Here is an 18,989-nt window from a genome sequence, read left to right as displayed (position 1 = left end):
TGACATGTCTGGCTTGATTTGTTTCAAAATTGATTTGATTTATATAAAAAAAAGACAACTGGTAGCATAAGCATTTCCAGATAGATCTCAAAATCTTGTTTGTTTTTTTCCAAAGTTGGTCATCTCAACAGGAAACATAAAAAAGAACATTTCTAACAATTTTCAGTTCTTTGGACTGCATGAAAAGAAAGGGTTTTGCACAGAAGAGGGGTTTTTAACTTTGTAGCCCTTTAATGTCACTGCTATCACTCTTTGTGATAATAGCGACATCTAAATATGCTCAGTGAAAGTAATTTTGTCCTAGCTCTCAAAGTTCTAGATAAACCAATGATATTCGTTTTCAACAGTCTATGCTTACACTGCAAATCACCCATAAGTACTGGAAGTAGCTCTCAATTACTGATGAGCACTAAAAGTGCCCTGACAACTACATAACCATGTGCTTAACTCAGAAAACTTGGCCAGCCATTGTGTAAGGACACTACATAGGATGTACGCTAGAAGCATTTAAAGATTAACCTTGTATTTATCCTGCGTTAAAACAACACTACAGTAAATAACACCTTTGTCTCAGAGATTGCAGCGCATTAGCGACGGTGTTTGATTTCAAGGCAAAACTGACTGCTCTACGTGTCGCTCTGAAGTTTGGCCCCTCGTTTGCAAAGTACTGCAAGCTCATGAGTGGGCTAAAGAGAAACTTTTTGTTGCAAGGACTTAGTGTTAAAAATCCTTGAATGAGGGCACATATACAATAGGATATTATGCTTTTAATGTTCCCGTTCCTGGTTTGTGGCGGAAACATGAAGATATGACATTGGAAAGCAAGTGCAGCCATTAGAGCCAACTTTTTGATTGGTCATAAAAAGTATCTTAAAAAAATAAAAAATGTGAAATACATGACCACCACTAACACTCCATAAAAGCATATCTTTTTTGCTAAAAGTAGAGACAAACAGGCTAGCACTCTAAAACAGATGCACCAAAGTAAAGTTTCTACTCTCTCAAGTACCATCAAGAAAAGATGGGTACCCTATAAGTCAATGTCTAACCCTTTAGCGATGACTGCAACATGAGTCATGACCAAGAATAAATATTGCGAAAACCCGGCACTCAAGGTAAAGTTTCAAAATATTTAATGAGCCAGCAAGCAAAGAGTGTTATACAGCAGACGTTTCAATTAAAAAACCTTCATCAGTACACTCTATAATAATGGAACCAAAAGAAAAGAAGATACATCAATACAACATGTATAGAAATAATGCCAAAAATATTTAACACAGTAGACAAAAAGAAAAATACAGTACGATCCACTTAGACAAAATCAAATACAGTATATAGCTCAATCCTGGTCTTCATAAATGAAAGCAGCAAAAATACATTCTAATAGAATGCATACAAAAGGAAGGAGAGAGGGGATGGGAGGGAAAGAAGGGAAGAGGAGGGAGAGGGTGGATGGGATGATCCAGGATAATAGAACCAACAGGGATAGGATTTGATGATCCAGAGGGGAACAATGGGATATTAATGCTGGGTCTAAAAAAAGAAGAAAAATATATCAATATCCCTTTAATCAATGCGATATGAGGTGTCAAAGCATGTGAACGCATGATTAGTTACAGCTATGAAAAACCATAAGACTGAATACATAGCATATCAAATTCCCATCCACCCTCTCCCACTCCGTTCCGCTTCTAATTTTCACCTCTTATCCATTGAATATGTCATACCTAGTCTTTTAGTGTAGTATTTCTGGTCTCTAGTACATCTACTGGTGTGGAACGCATCCTTCCGCTCATTTGGAACGCACCTTAGGTAGCACATGACCGGATACTAATCTACCAAGGAACTAATCGCGTCATTTCCGCCGCGCTCACATTTTTCTGATTGGACGCGGCTCTTGCATACTCACTCTGTGACTGTATAAAACACTTCCGGGTGCCTTTCCACACAGGCGCAGCTCACTGACAAGAGGTGAATACCGAGCCAGTACGCCTCAATACAGGAAGCCTGTTTCATGTCACATGGTATGCCTTTGCTTTCTATCTACTGGGGCTGCCTATAACACAGAGTATACTTATCCCACTCATCTATCTCCACAGCTTGAGATCTCTCGGGTGAGATACTGCTATACATCTATTATTCCTACTACATAGCCTTGCAGGTATGGTTTTCCCTCTCCTAGATCTCCTTCTCCCCATTTTGTATCCCTTTTCCTCTTCCCTTCCTTCCCTCCCATCCCCTCTCTCCTTCCTTTTGTATGCATTGTATTAGAATGCATTTTACCTGTTTTCATTTTTGAAGCCCAGGATTGAGCTATATATTTGATTTTGGCTAAGAGGATCGTACTGTATTTTTCTTTTGGTCTACTGTTAAATATTTTTGCATTATTTCTCTACGTGCTTTATTGATGTATCTTCTTTTCTTTTGGTTCTATTATTATAGAGTGTACTGATGAAGGTTTTTTTAACCGAAACATCTGCTGTATAACACTCTTTGCTTGCTGGCTCATTAAATCTTTTGAAACTGTACCTTGAGTCTTTGATTTTTGCAATATATATTACTGGGTTTGGACCCTGCCCAAGCACCATACATGGTTAGTGCAGTGATTTACTACTTAATGACCAAGAATAAAAGCTAAGTCAGAAACTCATCTACGTACAACCTGTTTTGGGGTCATCAGCGTGGAGCATAGTACAGCTGGTTGAGTGTGACACATTTTAGGCAACATGGGGAAATAATGATCCTCCTTGAGGTAACCAGCTGAGTATGGAGACTTATAGGCAATGCTCCAAGGGAGAAAAAAATATGCAAACTATCTGTCTTGCGGAGCAAAAGTGACTATCTTGTAATGTACCAGCTAGAAGAGGTAGCTAGCCTATAAATCAATGTCCAGCAATTTAATGAACCTTGCAACATGACCAGGGGCACCGTTGAATTTATGTTTTGGCATTTATCTTTGGTCAGGTTGCAAGGCTCATTAAAGGGTTGGACATTAATGTAAAGGGTAGCTACCTCTAAGCTAGTCTCTTGTTCTGCCAGAGCTAATTTCCTTGCTTTTATCCTACATGGCATTTCCTTTAAAACCACATAATAAACTGGTCTATTTAAAGAGAACCAGTCATCAGGATCATGATAATGCATGTTAAACTGAAGGTATGGGCATAAAGGTGTTGCCCTACTGATTTAATAGATTTCTTCAGTGTAGAAATCCACAGCCTGGTTGTTGTTTAATTATCATTGAAAGTTTGGGTGGAATAAGCTCTTCGTTCATCAGGCTGAGACTGTTGGTAAGGTCTTCGGTAGAGATGAGCAAACCCGAACTTAAAAGTTCCAGACTGTGTCCAGTGCTAATTACTGAACATGGACTTCTCCCTGTTCAGAATTCCAGGCAAAGGAGAGAGAGAGAATTTGTTTCCCCATTGTTTTCAGTGGGATTTGGGTTCTGGTCCAAGTTCGGCAACAGTACAGGTCCTCGACCTGAACTTTGGAATAAAGTTTGGGTCAGATACCAGAACCCGAAATTCCACGAGTCCGCTCATTCCTAGTATTTGATTCTGCAACGGCCTCTCTCCTGCCTCTGGTGTCCATATTTTCTTACAATTTTAAATTTTGCGCCCCTTCTGTCCAAACCCTGGGCAGCACTAGTGCAAATTCTCTTAAGTAGAACCAATTCTTCCCTCACACTACGCAGTATCCAGAGGTTTAGCATGACTCTGATAGGAATACCTACTCCTGAAGAAAACAACACACACCTATAATTCTATAAATATTTTGGGTTATAACATCTCAAATGAAGATGATCTGACAACACAAAATTAAGTAGCATTATAACATTGTCAACAAAGTCTTGAGTCAGGGGCCGACCTACTACCTTTTCCTCATTCTTTCCAAATATACTGGTGCTTCCTATGACCTCTCGGTGGTCCTGTGCTGTAATTTTCAGAGACATACTGTGGGGACCATTAATGGCAAGAAAAGGTGTAGTGCACTGTGCACTCTCTTGACCATCTGGACACTAGGCACAGAGCATGTGGCCCGGGAGAGTTGGAGACAATATAGAAGAGTAATGGTAAACTCATTGTTATACAGTGCACTGTTTCAGGCAGCAGTACATTATTCTACTTGCCGATGTAGCTAAGGGCCATAAGTTTAGGACAATAGGCCCTGTGTCGAGATGAGTGGATTGATCTGTGGAGGATTGTGTTTGAGTCTAATTTCCTGATACTCACTGTTTCATGTAAATTCAATCACTTTGAGATTTAACTTATAAAAATAACTTTCCCAGCACAATTTACCACACTGCTAAAGTGAACTATCATCATTTTGCGTCACCACGCTGCCTGCCCATAATAACCCTCAGCTATGACATTTAGCGGATTATCATACCATGTACAGTGGTGGTCAGTACCTGGGCCACCACAGATCAGCGGTTCCCAGTGGAGCACTGTCTGTCAGCAGAGATGTTTTCCATCTCCATATTCACCGGATAAATCTCTCTCTTCTGTAGAGTGTAAGCTCCTATGGTCAGTGTGGTCCTCTCTCTTCTGTAGAGTGTAAGCTCTTATGGTCAATGCCGGGGTTCTCCCTCTATCTTGCTCTCTCTCTCTTTTCTTTTCTCTCTCCTATAGAGTATAAACTCTTGTGGTAAGTGGGTTCCACTCTCTGTCTCTCCTATAGAGTATAAGCTTTCATTATCAGCTGGGTCCTCTCTCTCTCTTGTAGAGTGTAAGCTCTTATGATCAGCAGGGTCCACTCTCTCTCCTCCAGTGGTCAGCAGGGTCCTCTCTCTTTCTCTTCTGTAGAGAGTAAGCTCTTATAGACAGTGGGATCCTCTCTCTCTCTCTCCCTCTCCTGTAGAGTGTAAGCTGTTATGGTCAGCGGGGTCCTCTCTCTCTTGTAGAGTGTAAGCTCTTATGGTCGGCAGGGTCCTCTCTCTCTCCATCTCCTGTAGAGTGTAAGCTCTTATGGTCAGCGGGGTCCTCTCTTTCTTCTGTAGAGTCTAAGCTTTTATGGTCAGCGGGGTCCTCTCTCTCCTGTAGAGTGTAATCTCTTATGGTCGGCGGGGTTCTCTCTCTCTCCCTCTCCTGTAGTGTGTAATCCCTTATGATCAGCGGGGTCCTCTCTCTAACCATCTCCTGTAGAGTGTAAGCTCTTATGGTCAGCGGGGTCCTCTCTCTTGTAGAGTGTAAGCTCTTATGGTCGGCGGGGTCCTCTCTCTCTCCATCTCATGTAGAGTGTAATCTCTTATGGTCAGCGGGGTCCTCTCTCTCTCCTGTAGAGTGTAATCTCTTATGGTCAGCGGGGTCCTCTCTCTCTTCTGTAGAGTGTAATCTCTTATGGTCAGCGGGGTCCTCTCTCTCTCCTGTAGAGTGTAAGCTCTTATGGTCAGCGGGGTCCTCTCTCTCTCTCCTGTAGAGTGTAAGCTCTTATGATCAGCGGGGTCCTCTCTCTCTCCCTCTCCTGTAGAGTGTAAGCTCTTATGGTCAGCAGGGTCCTCTCTCTCTCTCCTGTAGAGTGTAAGCTATTATGGTCAGTGGGGTCCTCTCTCTTTCCCTCTCCTGTAGTGTGTAATCCCTTATGGTCAGCGGTGTTCTCTCTCTCGCTCTCTCTCAAATGTATTTTTCCAGTAATTACAAGCTCCCCAGTATTGTGATTTGCGTGAATTTATTTTTTGGGGAAAATTCAGCGAAGTAGGTGAATTTGAATTTCGAAAGATCCGCTCATCTCTAGCAGTGTGCCAAACAAGATATGGCAGCATATCAAATGTCAAATTCTAATTTTGCAAAAATCATAGTGCACAAAGAGACAAATGCAGTAAGTCATCTACAGTATAGTGCTTGTTAGAGAACTGAGGGACAAGAGATTCAGTTTAGAGCACAACTGCAGAAAGGACAATACCGGAGCTGCAAAATGCATTGCGCCATTTCTGTTCACTAATTAAATACAGAGGTTACAGGCATGCCCAGGCCCAAAAAATTACTATACCCTATGTGTCATTGAGGGAAGAGCGAGGATGTTAAACATTTAACATTGGGATCCAGAGGTACACCAGCTACATGGTGGTACAATCCTGTTTTTCTCATAACCTTTTAATGAGCTATAATCCCTACAAAGGTTAGTCGTTACATTGTGTGTAATAATTTATGTTGCACTAATACACCTCTCCTTACTACAAGTCCTATAGTTGTCGGCTCCGGTGTTATTTATTCACTTACATTAGTCCTGGATGAATTTCGGACTTTGCTTCTGTAGACTGAATACAAATTAATCGAATATGTCTTTTTCAAAAACTTTCAGCCATGTAAATGCTATCTGCTGTGTGCGCGGAGAGACAGTACGGAGATGAAAAATGTGCAAAAGGTTGCTTAAAAGTTTTCAGTCGAAATCTTTGTTTAGAATTGTATCAATCAAACACTCACAATCAGCTTTTACTAGAGACATCTGAGTAAGCGATAGTCCTGCATTAGTGTCCCATCGCATGATAAGAATGAATTCCTTTATGCAAAAATACTTTCTGCACATTTTAGCCCCATATTGAACACCAAACACGTCCTTCATATGTGACCGATATAGTGCAGCTGGCCCGTTCATTAGAGCGGTTACTTCATTTATCAATTATGAAAAGTTTAAAGCAACAAGTAAGCAAAAAACAAAACTATGGGTTCAAGACCAGCCGGGATAGAAAAATCATTGGTGACCCAAACAGTGCTCCAAACATCAACCTCATCTTTTTTTTTTACTCCACCTATTACATTAGTTACGTTTATGAAATTTGCATTCATTAAAAGGAATAAATTAATATATAAATCAGGTCAATTGTGTAGGTTCTCAGACTCATGGAATCTGCCTACTACAGATCATATCCACATTAAAGGGTCAATTAACTATCTATAAAATTTCTAAAATAGCGACAAAAGATTTTGAGCCCTTTGAGGACGGGGTCTGATGTGAATAGTGACAATTTCTGTCCCATCTAGAATCAAGACTAAGCCAACTTTTCTATCTCCTTCATTGCTATAAAGTGGTGCCAACTAGAAATGGCGTGGTTCTAGCCGAGTGTTTCCTAACCTTTTTTGCCTTAGGACACCCCTGGAAAAAAAAAATTACCTTGAGAACACAACAACCAAATATTTTTTTTGCAAATAACCAAAAACTTATACTGTGCCCCTGAATATAAAAAATATATACTGAGCCCCTGAATATAAAAAATAACCCTGTGCTTTTTAACGTAAAAATACTCTGTACTCCTGACTATAAAAAAAAATTGTGTACCCCGATGATATAAAAAAAATAGATACACTGTATGCCCAAAATGTATTTAAAAATATGCACTGTGAATATATAAAAAATAAATACACTGTACCCACTAAATATAAAAATATACAGTGAGTATATGAAATATAAAAACAAATCAATGCCCCCACCGAATATGTAAAAAATGCCCCTAAATATACACTGCTCAAAAAAATAAAGGGAACACTCAAATAACACATCCTAGATCTGAATGTATGAAATATTCTCATTGAATACTTTGTTCTGTACAAAGTTGAATGTGCTGACAACAAAATCACACAAAAATCATCAATGGAAATCAAATTTATTAACCAATGGAGGCCTGGATTTGGAGTCACCCCCAAAATTAAAGTGGAAAAACACACTACAGGCTGATCCAACTTTGATGTAATGTCCTTAATACAAGTCAAAATGAGGCTCAGTATTGTGTGGCCTCCACGTGCCTGTATGACCTCCCTACAACGCCTGGGCATGCTCCTGATGAGGTTGCGGATGGTCTCCTGTGGGATCTCCTCCCAGACCTGGACTAAAGCATCCGCCAACTCCTGGACAGTCTGTGGTGCAACGTGACGTTGGTGGATGGAGCGAGTCATGATGTCCCAGATGTGCTCAATCGGATTCAGGTCTGGGGAACGGGCGGGCCAGTCCATAGCTTCAATGCTTTCATCTTGCAGGAACTGCTGACACACTCCAGCCACATGAGGTCTGGCATTGTCCTGCATTAGGAGGAACCCAGGGCCAACCGCACCAGCATATGGTCTCATAAGGTGTCTGAGGATCTCATCTCGGTACCTAATGGCAGTCAGGCTACCTCTGGTGAGCACATGGAGGGCTGTGCGGCCCTCCAAAGAAATGCCACCCCGCACCATTACTGACCCACTGCCAAACCGGTCATGCTGAAGGATGTTGCAGGCAGCAGATCGCTCTCCACGGCGTCTCCAGACTCTGTCACGTCTGTCACATGTGCTCAGTGTGAACCTGCTTTCATCTGTGAAGAGCACAGGGCGCCAGTGGCGACTTTGCCAATCCTGGTGTTCTGTGGCAAATGCAAAGCGTCCTGCACGGTGTTGGGCTGTGAGCACAACCCCCATCTTTGGACATTGGGCTCTCATACCACCCTCATGGATTCGGTTTCTAACCGTTTCTGCAGACACATGCACATTTGTGGCCTGCTGGAGGTCATTTTGCAGGGCTCTGGCAGTGCTCCTCCTGTTCCTCCTTGCACAAAGGTGGTCCTGCAGCTGGGTTGTTGCCCTCCTACAGCCCCCTCCACATCTCCTGGTGTACTGACCTGTCTCCTGGTAGCACCTCCAGCCTCTGGACACTATGCTGACAGACACAGCAAACCTTCTTGCCACAGCTCGCATTGATGTGCCATCCTGAATGAGCTGCACTACCTGAGCAACTTCTGTGGGCTGTAGAGTCCGTCTCATGCTACCACGAGTGTGAAAGCACAACCAACATTCAAAAGTGACCAAAACATCAGCCAGAAAGCATTGGTACTGAGATGTGGTCTGTGGTCCACACCTGCAGAACCACTCCTTTATTGAGTGTGTCTTGATAATTGCCAATAATTTCCATCTATTGTCTATTCCATTTGCACAACAGCATGTGAAATTGATTGTCAATCAGAGTTGCTTCCTAAGTAGACAGTTTGATTTCACAGAAGTTTGATGTACTTGGAGTTATATTCTGTTGTTTAAGTGTTCCCTTTATTTTTTTGAGCAGTGTGTATATATATATATATATATATATATATATATATATATATATATATATATGTATATAATGTACATTGTGCCCCCTGAAAATGTTAATTAGCTGACACTGTGCCCCTGAACACATAAAAATATATATATGCATGAAATGATCTCGATGGTCCAGATGGATGGAGTGGAGGATGGCTGGTTGATGGACACCCCATGCAAAGACGGCTACGGCGCTAACAAGGAGGAGGTGGAGTAATGTTTTGGGCTGGAATCATGGGGAGAGAGATTGTCGGCCCTTTTAGGATCCCTGAAGGGGTAAAGATGAACTCCATAATGTATGTTGAGTTTCTCAAACAGCACTTCCTTCCATGGTTCAAGAAGAAGAACCGTGCATTCCGCAGCAAGATAATTTTCATGCATGATAATGCCCCGTCTCATGCTGCACATAACACATCTGCATCTCTGGCTGCTATGGGCATAAAAGGGGACAAACTTATGGTGTGGCACCCATGCTTCCCTGATCTCAACCCCATTGAGAACCTCTGGAGCATCATCAAAAGGAGTGTCTATGATGGCGGGAGGCAGTTCACATCTAAGCAACAGCTCTGGGAGGGTATTCTGTCCTCATGCAAAACAATTGAAGCAGAAACCATCCAAAACCTGACAAATTCAATGGACGAGAGAGTTCAGAAGCTCCTTTCGAACAAGCGGTCCTATGTGCAAATGTAACATCACCTAGAATAAAGTTTTGAGTTGAAAACTGTTTGATTTCAGTTTGTAATAACCTGCTAATTAGTGTTGAGCAACCCCCGTAGTGTTCGAGTTCGGTTCGGTTCGTCGAACACCCGTGTGTTCGCCGAACTGTTCGTCGAACTGTTCGTCGAACACCTTCGAACACCGTTAAAACCAATGGCAGGCAAACAAAAACACATAGAAACACATAGAAAACACCTTCAAAGGTGTCCAAAAGCTGACAAACTGCTCAGAAGACACAACTAACACATGGAAAAGTGACAAGTACATATAGTCATGCGAAAAGAAAAGAGGTGGAGGAGTAAAAGGAGGGGGAGACACAGATATAGGCATGTCATGCCCTTCTAAAATCCAAAAAGTGAGAAGCCGAGACGGCCAGTCCGCTCCTGCCCGTGCCACCTCCGTGTCGCCGGGTTTGTGCCAGAGCCGCGGTGAACCCTGACGGCCAGCCCCCCTCTCCCAATACTGGTGCCTGTCCGCTGGTGGGTCGAGAGAGCCCCCCTGTGGTGGAGGCAGCTCTAAGCTTTTTAATTTAAATTGTCCCTCTAATTTGAATGAATACACTTTAAATCCATTTACAAGGATCTATTGGAGGGCAAGTCTCATGCCAGCAGCCGCGTAATTCCAGCTCCAGTAGCGTCCACTAAAGCTGCTGCAGTTAAAAAGCTTTTATAAGGATCGAGCTCGGCTGTCCACCGCAAGGCATCCTAGTGCCAGTCCCAGCCCCTATGCCTTGGGGTGCCTCCTGATGCTCTTCACTAAGTATCCCGTGGTCCCGAAGCATTTCCTTTGAAAAAATTAAGTGTCCAAACTACAGGTGGTGTAGCTTGCTTAACAGCCGGGATAATCCGCTGACTAGCAGACACTGCTACTAGGCACAAAGTATTTCCTGGGCTAGATGCAGTTAAAAATTTGTAAGTAGATACTCTCGTTGGATGCTGAGAAAGCATTCCATAGAGTCTCCTGGCACGCCATATATGATTCTCTTAAAAAGCTTGGGGTAGGGGTCTAGGGGACCCTTTTATAGCCAAAATCACGGCCCTGTATCACAATACGTCACCTAGGCTGAAGATAAATGGAACTGTAGCACCGAGGGCTCGGTTGCTACAGACGTATTGCACCTCACCCAGAGGTGTGATATCTCACTCTCAGATAAGGATGGAGTGTGGATCAGGACCCGACACCTGCATGCATTACACCACATTGCCGTGGGGCAGGGCGACCAATATGCCCCTGAGATGGGCACGACAGTCCCTGTCCCTGGCTGGAGTGGGGGGAGGGAACACTGAGGAAGGGGAACCCTGCAGTGCAGGAGCAGGGAGGAAGCAGTTCCTGGGTGCATTGAGAAGGGAGTATAAAAGGTGGGCACCATCTTAGTTCAGTGCAGAGAAGTCTGAGCAGAAGTGGCAGGGAGCAGGGGCTCTGCATGAGCTCTGCTCCGGAGGCGGGCCTAGTAACAGAGGCCCAGGCCTGCAAGAGGGAGAAGGAAGGAAGAGGAGCGGAGAAGGCTCCAGGAACGAGGAATGAAGGGATCCCAGGGGTGCGGACGGGCGAGTCGCCACCGCACGCCCGAATCCACCTGCGTGGAGGGGTCAGGCCAAAGGGGGAGACCGGTCCCCGAACTAGTGGAGGCAGGAAACGACCCTCAGCTAGAAACCGGAGGCTCTGACATTTTATGTGGCGCAGCCCCTTGCTCCACCCGCTAGGAAGGCACCACATAGGGTCAGGGAAACTGGCGCCAAGTTTACCAAGAGGAGGCCTGAGGCAGCCGGACAGAAGTGTTGGTAAGAAAGGCCAGACAAAGGACAAACAAAGGGGGTCCTGTGAAGCACTCCAAAGTTATCTGGGAGTTGTCTGAGCCCCTCACCTGGTGAGCACAGTACGACGTGGGCAGCCGTTACCTGCAGACGTGGTCTGGATAATAAGAACTGTGAGTAAAGGCCCTGAACTGCATCACTGACTCCGTGTCGTTACTGCTGCTGCCCTGCACCATCACCCCCATCCTCCGCATACACTGCCCTGAGGCTATACTCCTCCCGTGGGGAGTTATGCTACGCTCTGCTGCACCCACAACACCAGCCTTAGCGGTCTGCCCTGTAGCGGCGGTTCACTCTGACCGCAATCCACGGGTGGCGTAGTCGGACATTTAAACATCAAAACCACATAAATAGTTCCGCCACTGGTTTGACCGCCCTGAGCCACGGAACCGGATCGCCACCACGAAGACTACAACCACCAGCATCCACCAAAAAGGGTCCGGCTCCGGGTGTCCCAAGGCCCAGGGGGTGCGTCAGAACATTTTCATCACCTTTCACAATCACCAATGGGACAAGGCAGGGATGTCCTCTGTCCCCTCTCTTATACATCCTAGTGACGGAGCACCTGCTCTCATCAATTCGCCATAACCCCAATATTAGGTGGATTGAGGTGGGAGGCACCGAGTACAAGTGCTCTCTATTTGCTGATGATGTCCTAGTATATATCACTCAATCACATATATCCATCCCTGCTGTTATGGCTGAAATAGATCACTTTGTTACATGGTAAAATTTTAAAATCAATGCAGCGAAGTCTGAGGCCCTCGATGTCTCCCTCCCTAAATCCATATAGGATTCCATCCAGTCCAACTTTCCCTTTGCCTGGCCCTCACAGGGTATCAAATACTTAGGAATTCCTATTCATAGAGACCTCTCCCATCTATGTTATCTTAATTTTGGGCCCTTTATTGAACAATTCCATACAGACCACGGTTGGCAAGTTGGAACTGTGAGATTCACTACGTGCACCACTGGTATTTTGTGGAAAAGCACATGTAAGATTCTGCAACAGTCTCTGCTGATACTCCTGCATGCGTGCATCCCTTTCTATGGCAGGAATAATTTCTGCAAATTTACTTTTGTACCGGGGATCTAACAGTGTGGCAACCCAGTAGTCAGGATTATTTCTAATTCTCACAATTCGAGGGTCATGTTGCAGGTAGTGCAGCAAGAAGGCACTCATGTGTGTTGCGCATCCAGGAGCACCAAGTCCCTGTTGTGTTGGTGGCGAGGTAACAATCATGCTTCCTTCCTCTGTCCTCTCCCCCCAACCTCGCACAACAGAAATGTGATCAAGGTCTCCCTCATCTGATGAGTCTTCCATCAGTTCGTCCTCCACTTCTTCCTGGGCTCCTGCACCTTCCTCACTAGTTTGGCTGCTACCATGCGCCCTGGTAAAATCATCTCCCCCACCCTCACATGCCTGCCGCCCTGGTGCTGCCGACCGTCTGGACCTTGCAGATGTTAGCCCTTCCGCATACAACTCCTCCTCCTCTACTTCCTCCACCTCCTCTTGTGCCACCACCTGACTCCGAATTCTGTTTAACATGTGCTCCAGCATGTAAATCACCGGAATAGTCATGCTGATAATGGCATCGTCAGCACTAAACATCTTCGTCGCCATTTCAAAACTGTGCAGAAGGGTGCATAGGTCCCTGATCTGAGACCACTCCTCCAGCGTGATTTGCCCCACCTCTGAATCTCGTTGGCCCAGGCTATACGTCAGAACGTATTGCACCAGGGCTTGTCGGTGCTGCCACAGTCGCTGCAACATGTGCAGAGTTGAATTCCACCGGGTAGGCACATCGCATTTTAGCCGGTGAAGTGGCAGGCCCAACGACTTCTGTAGAGATGTAAGTCGCTGAGCTGCGGGATGCGAACGGCGGAAGTGAGCACACAGCGACCGTGCCCTCTGCAGAAGGCCATCTAGTCTGGGATAGTGGGCTAAAAATTGCTGGACAACCAGGTTCAACACGTGAGCCATACAAGGCACGTGTGTGACATTGCCCCGGCGAAGGGCCGCACCCAGGTTTGCAGCATTGTCGCACACGGCCTTCCCTGGTTTCAGGTCCAGTGGAGACAACCATTCATGAAATTGGTTCTCCAGAGCTGACCACAACTCCTCAGCTGTGTGACTCACATTTCCCAGACATTTCAATGTAAAAACCGCCTGATGACGTTGAGCCCTACTGCCAGCATAGTAAGGAGGTGTGCAGGATCCCTTCTGCGCAGTTAGAAAGCTTGTGGCATGACCAGACAGGCTTTAGGTGCAGGTGGAAGACCGAGAGGAGGTTGAGGAGGCAGAAGCAGTGGAGGAAAAATGACATAAAGAGGATTGACGCACAACTCGTGGGGACGGCAAGACTTGGACAGCAGCCCCTTGTCCTGCTGTCACCATAGTTACCCAGTGCCCAGTCAGCGACATGTAACGCCCCTGTCCATGCCTACTCGTCCAAGTGTCTGTGGTGAAATGCACCCTGTCACACACAGAGTTTCTCAAAGAAGCGGTGATGTTGTGTGCGACATGCTGGTGGAGCGCAGGCACACCTTTCTTTGAGAAGTAGTGCCGACTGGGCATCTGGTACTGGGGCACTGCGACGGACATAAGGTCTCGAAAATCCTCTGTGTCCACCAGGCGGAAAGGCAGCATTTCTGTAGCCAAGAGCTTGCAGATGGTGAAATTCAACCTCTTAGCTTTCTCATGGCTAGGAGGAAATGGTCTTTTACTTGTCCACATCTGAGGGACCGAGGGCTGGCTATTGTGCTTAGACGGGGTTGATAAGGGTGTCCCCGGCAAACTGCCGGTCTGTGAGGAAGATGCAGGCGGACATGTTAGGTTGCCTTGATCCAAAGGTGGTGCTATCGATGTCGGACAGCGCTCAAGACCAGCTGGTGTTACCACCTCCAAAGAAAATGATGACCTGCCAATCACGCTGGCTGTTGCGGGTAAAGAGGTGGCAGGTCTGCGCCCCAAAACAGGTGTGACTGCTGTCCCCCCAGTCACAGAGGATGAAGAGGCCGCGGATGCACAAGATATGGCAGACGGTGGTTGGCCCGGCCGGCTAGACCGCATTGTAGCACACTGAGCTTCCCACTGCAACTTATGCTTCATGTCCATGTGCCGGTTCATGCATGAAGTACTCAAACTATGTATTTTTTGGCCTCTACTTAGCTTTTACTGACAAATGTTACAGATAACACGAGTTGGGTCATCTTTATCGATCTGAAAAAATGCCCAGGCTATGCAAGGCTTAGCACCCATGCGACCTGAAGAGCCACCACGACTTGTGGTGAGAGGCAGAGTTGTGTTTGAGGATGCAGTTGTTGACGTGCTTCCAGTACTACGTCTCTGTCCAGGAAGGCGCAACCTGACCTCGTCGTCACTAGCATCTTCCTCCACCTCCTCTGCTGACCTCATCTCTTGGCTGACTGTGGGTTGACAGTAAGTGGGATCTCCGACCTCATCATCATCACCCTGTGCGTTATCACACCCGTCGTCCTCAGAGCCAACCTGTTCCTGCCCTGACAAAAAACTAAAGTTGTCGCTCCAATCAGGTATTTGAGTCTTATCATCGTCTTCCTCATTGTCTCCACCAACAGGAGTTACAGTTTGGGAATGAGGGTCTACATTATGGTCAGAACCTTCGGCGTCTGGTCCTGGATCCGACTCATAAAGATTCTGGGCATCAGTGCAGATCATTTCCTCGTCTGGATTCACAGAAGCGCTGGAGTCGACCTCTGATTCCCAGGCTATAGTATGAGTAAACAGCTCTGCAGACTCAACCATCTGTTCTACCTCATACTCAGACGGGCAGCTGGAGATTTGGGAGCTGTGAGGAAGCAAGTGCGATTTGGGTGACACCTTTGAGGACTGGAGTATTTGTGATGTTGAAGTTGATGTGGAGGAGAGCCCACTTAAAGGAGCACTTGATATCCGTTGAAGCACCTGCTGTTTTTGTGCCTCATCTGGAATTTGTAGCGATTGGCGTGGCCGTAAGAAAGGGATCTTATCACATTGTCCGCTAAAAGAAGTAGACATTTTAGTTTGGCTGGAAGATGGTCTTTCTTCTGCACCTACCCCACGGACACAACCTTTTTTCCCCTTCCCAACACGCCTATTCCCCTTTCCACCAGCAGCAGGCCTTTTTCCACTCATTTTGGTGGTTAACTAATTCACAACTCTGGAGTTGTTTGCACAAAAAAACAATGGATGGTAACCGAGCAGAGCTGAGTGGCCAAACTGTGGTATTAGGCCAAAACTATTGGCTGGGTTAGATGCAGAAAAAAATTATTTTTAATTTGCAACCTGATGGAGGTCAGTATAGATGGACTAATAGACCAAGTCCCACACACCGCTAGAAGCCCAAATATTTTTTCAGAGCTAGATGCAGAAAATTTTTTTATTCAATTTGCAACCTGATGGAGGTCAGTATAGATGGACTAATAGACCAAGTCCCACACACTGCTAGAAGCCCAAATATTTTTTCAGAGCTAGATGCAGAAAAAAATTATTTTTAATTTGCAACCTGATGGAGGTCAGTATAGATGGACTAATAGACCAAGTCCCACACACCGCTAGAAGCCCAAATATTTTTTCAGAGCTAGATGCAGAAAAAAATTATTTTTAATTTGCAACCTGATGGAGGTCAGTATAGATGGACTAATGGACCAAGTCCCACACACCGCTAGAAGCCCAAATATTTTTTCAGAGCTAGATGCAGAAAAAAATTATATTCAATTTGCAACCTGCTGGAGGTCAGTATAGAAGGACTAATAGAACAAGTCCCACACACTGCTAGAAGCCCAAATATTTTTTCAGAGCTAAATGAAGAAAAAAATTATTTTTAATTTGCAACCTGATGGAGGTCAGTATAGATGGACTAATAGACCAAGTCCCACACACTGCTAGAAGCCCAAATATTTTTTCAGAGCTAGATGCAGAAATTTTTTTTATTCAATTTGCAACCTGATGGAGGTCAGTATAGATGGACTAATAGACCAAGTCCCACACACTGCTAGAAGCCCAAATATTTTTTCAGAGCTAGATGCAGAAAAAAATTATTTTTAATTTGCAACCTGATGGAGGTCAGTATAGATGGACTAATAGACCAAGTCCCACACACTGCTAGAAGCCCAAATATTTTTTCAGAGCTAGATGCAGAAAAAAATTATTTTTAATTTGCAACCTGATGGAGGTCAGTATAGATGGACTAATAGACCAAGTCCCACACACCGCTAGAAGCCCAAATATTTTTTCAGAGCTAGATGCAGAAAAAAATTATATTCAATTTGCAACCTGCTGGAGGTCAGTATAGAAGGACTAATAGAACAAGTCCCACACACTGCTAGAAGCCCAAATATTTTTTCAGAGCTAAATGAAGAAAAAAATTATTTTTAATTTGCAACCTGATGGAGGTCAGTATAGATGGACTAATAGACCAAGTCCCACACACTGCTAGAAGCCCAAATATTTTTTCAGAGCTAGATGCAGAAAAAAATTATATTCAGTTTGCAACCTGATGGAGGTCAGTATAGATGGACTAATAGAATGATGCTATGCCCAAAAGATTTTACTTCACTAGGTGCAGTAAAAAAATTGGTATTCTATACACAGGTGGTATATCTTGCAACACAGATAGGCTACTCCACTGACTAACACACTCTGCAATAGGCCAAAAAGGATTAGCTTTGCTAGATTCAGCCAAATGCTGTGAAAAAAACTTGCACAGCACTGGCACAGACCTGCCTGGCAAAAACTGATAGGAACTCATGTAACCTAGTCCTGAAAAGGACTCCAATTACAATTAGTCTTTACTCCCACAATCTATCTATTTAAGAGCACAGACCTGCCTGATAAAAGTCGTAGGAAATGCTGTAACCTAGTCCTTAAAAGGACTGCAATCACAACTATTCCCTACTCCCAAGCTATCTGTATATTTGTGCGAAAATTGGCTTGAAATTAACAAGGTATAGCGCACACAGCAACAGCGGTGCCGTCTAACACGCAGCTGCAGCAGTGAGAAAATGGTGGCGACGGGGAAAATGGCTTGGTCTTATAGGGCAAGGACATGTGACATACACTGCCAATCACACATGCCCTTGCTTGTGTGAAAAAAAGCACTTCGCTCCGTGTGTGCGCTGCTGATAGGCTGACAGATTGCACCTCCCCACTGCAAATGCGGGAAAGAGAAAAAAAAATGGAGATCTTCATTGTTCCTGCAGAGATCCATCCCCTGCCCCTCCCCCCGCCCCGCTGTACACTCAAACTGCGTATTAACATTAATTTTCATCATTACTGAGAAAAAATCCAGTTATGATTTTGGTGCACGAACAGTTATCGAACATAACCTCGAACAGCCGAATTTTTCTCAAATTGTTCGTGTTCGCCGACCGGCTCGAACACCGCCCAAAACAGCTCGAATTTGAGATTGGCGAACAGTTCGAGTAGAACAACGCTCATCTCTAATAAAGATGCATGACATAATACACACAACGCTCATCTCTACTGCTAATGCTTATAATTTAAAAAATGACCATTTTTTTGTTCTTTATTAAAATGAAAAGGTTGAAAACTCTGCTGTGCATAATAATTTGGAACATGCATTTTGAGTGCAGTTTGAGTTTTTTATTTTTTTAAAAATATACTGTTATCATAGGCAGTTTGTACAAAAACCTTTCAATTGTACTCTAATAGTTATTTGACTGGAAAATTACAATGACTGCAATTCATATAGGTAATTTGGGAAAATCTGAGAAAATATTATTTGCATAATAATTTGGAACACAGTGTATATGAGCAGTACTTGGCACAATACACTTGATTCATCATATACAGACAAAGGCAGCATCGTATTAATTGAAGAATCAACCAAGTTTATTGCTATAGAAATTTGTGAATGAAGATAAAGTCATATTTGCATGTAGCTAAAACGTGGGGCCCTGGAGTTGATGTTACTGGTGGGCCCTTGGCACTCCAGTCCAACACCGTGTACACTTTACGGTACTATTTATCGAATCTCTTTACGCACTACTGATCTGGTTGCTCCATGCGGTATTTATCTGGTTACTGTATGTGCAATCCATTTGGACACTGTATAAACCTATTTGTTTGTGCATGGACATATATTTATGTGCTTTTGTGTATGCATACAGTATACAGCTGTATGGGTGTGTGACCATACCTACTATACTAATAAGAGGTCCTGTGATCTGCTATTATTGCCTTACAATTAATGAGCTATATTTGCATAAATGTGTCTTAACGTTGTAAAATAATCCAGTGTCCGTAGGTTTTCTTTTTTTCATAATCGTGGAACATTTGTCAAAGTAAAAAATTGCATAATTGCCAAATCCTTGACAATGTGAAACATGTGAGCGCCACTCATCCCTAATCACACTGCTCGGTTTGGAAGCAGTA

The sequence above is a fragment of the Phyllobates terribilis genome, unplaced genomic scaffold, assembly GCF_046119375.1.
Source record: "Phyllobates terribilis strain yellow unplaced genomic scaffold, ASM4611937v1 Scaffold_1__5_contigs__length_1240528914, whole genome shotgun sequence".
NCBI classification, from domain to species: domain Eukaryota; kingdom Metazoa; phylum Chordata; class Amphibia; order Anura; family Dendrobatidae; genus Phyllobates; species Phyllobates terribilis.
Note: the sequence above shows the minus strand (reverse complement) of the source record.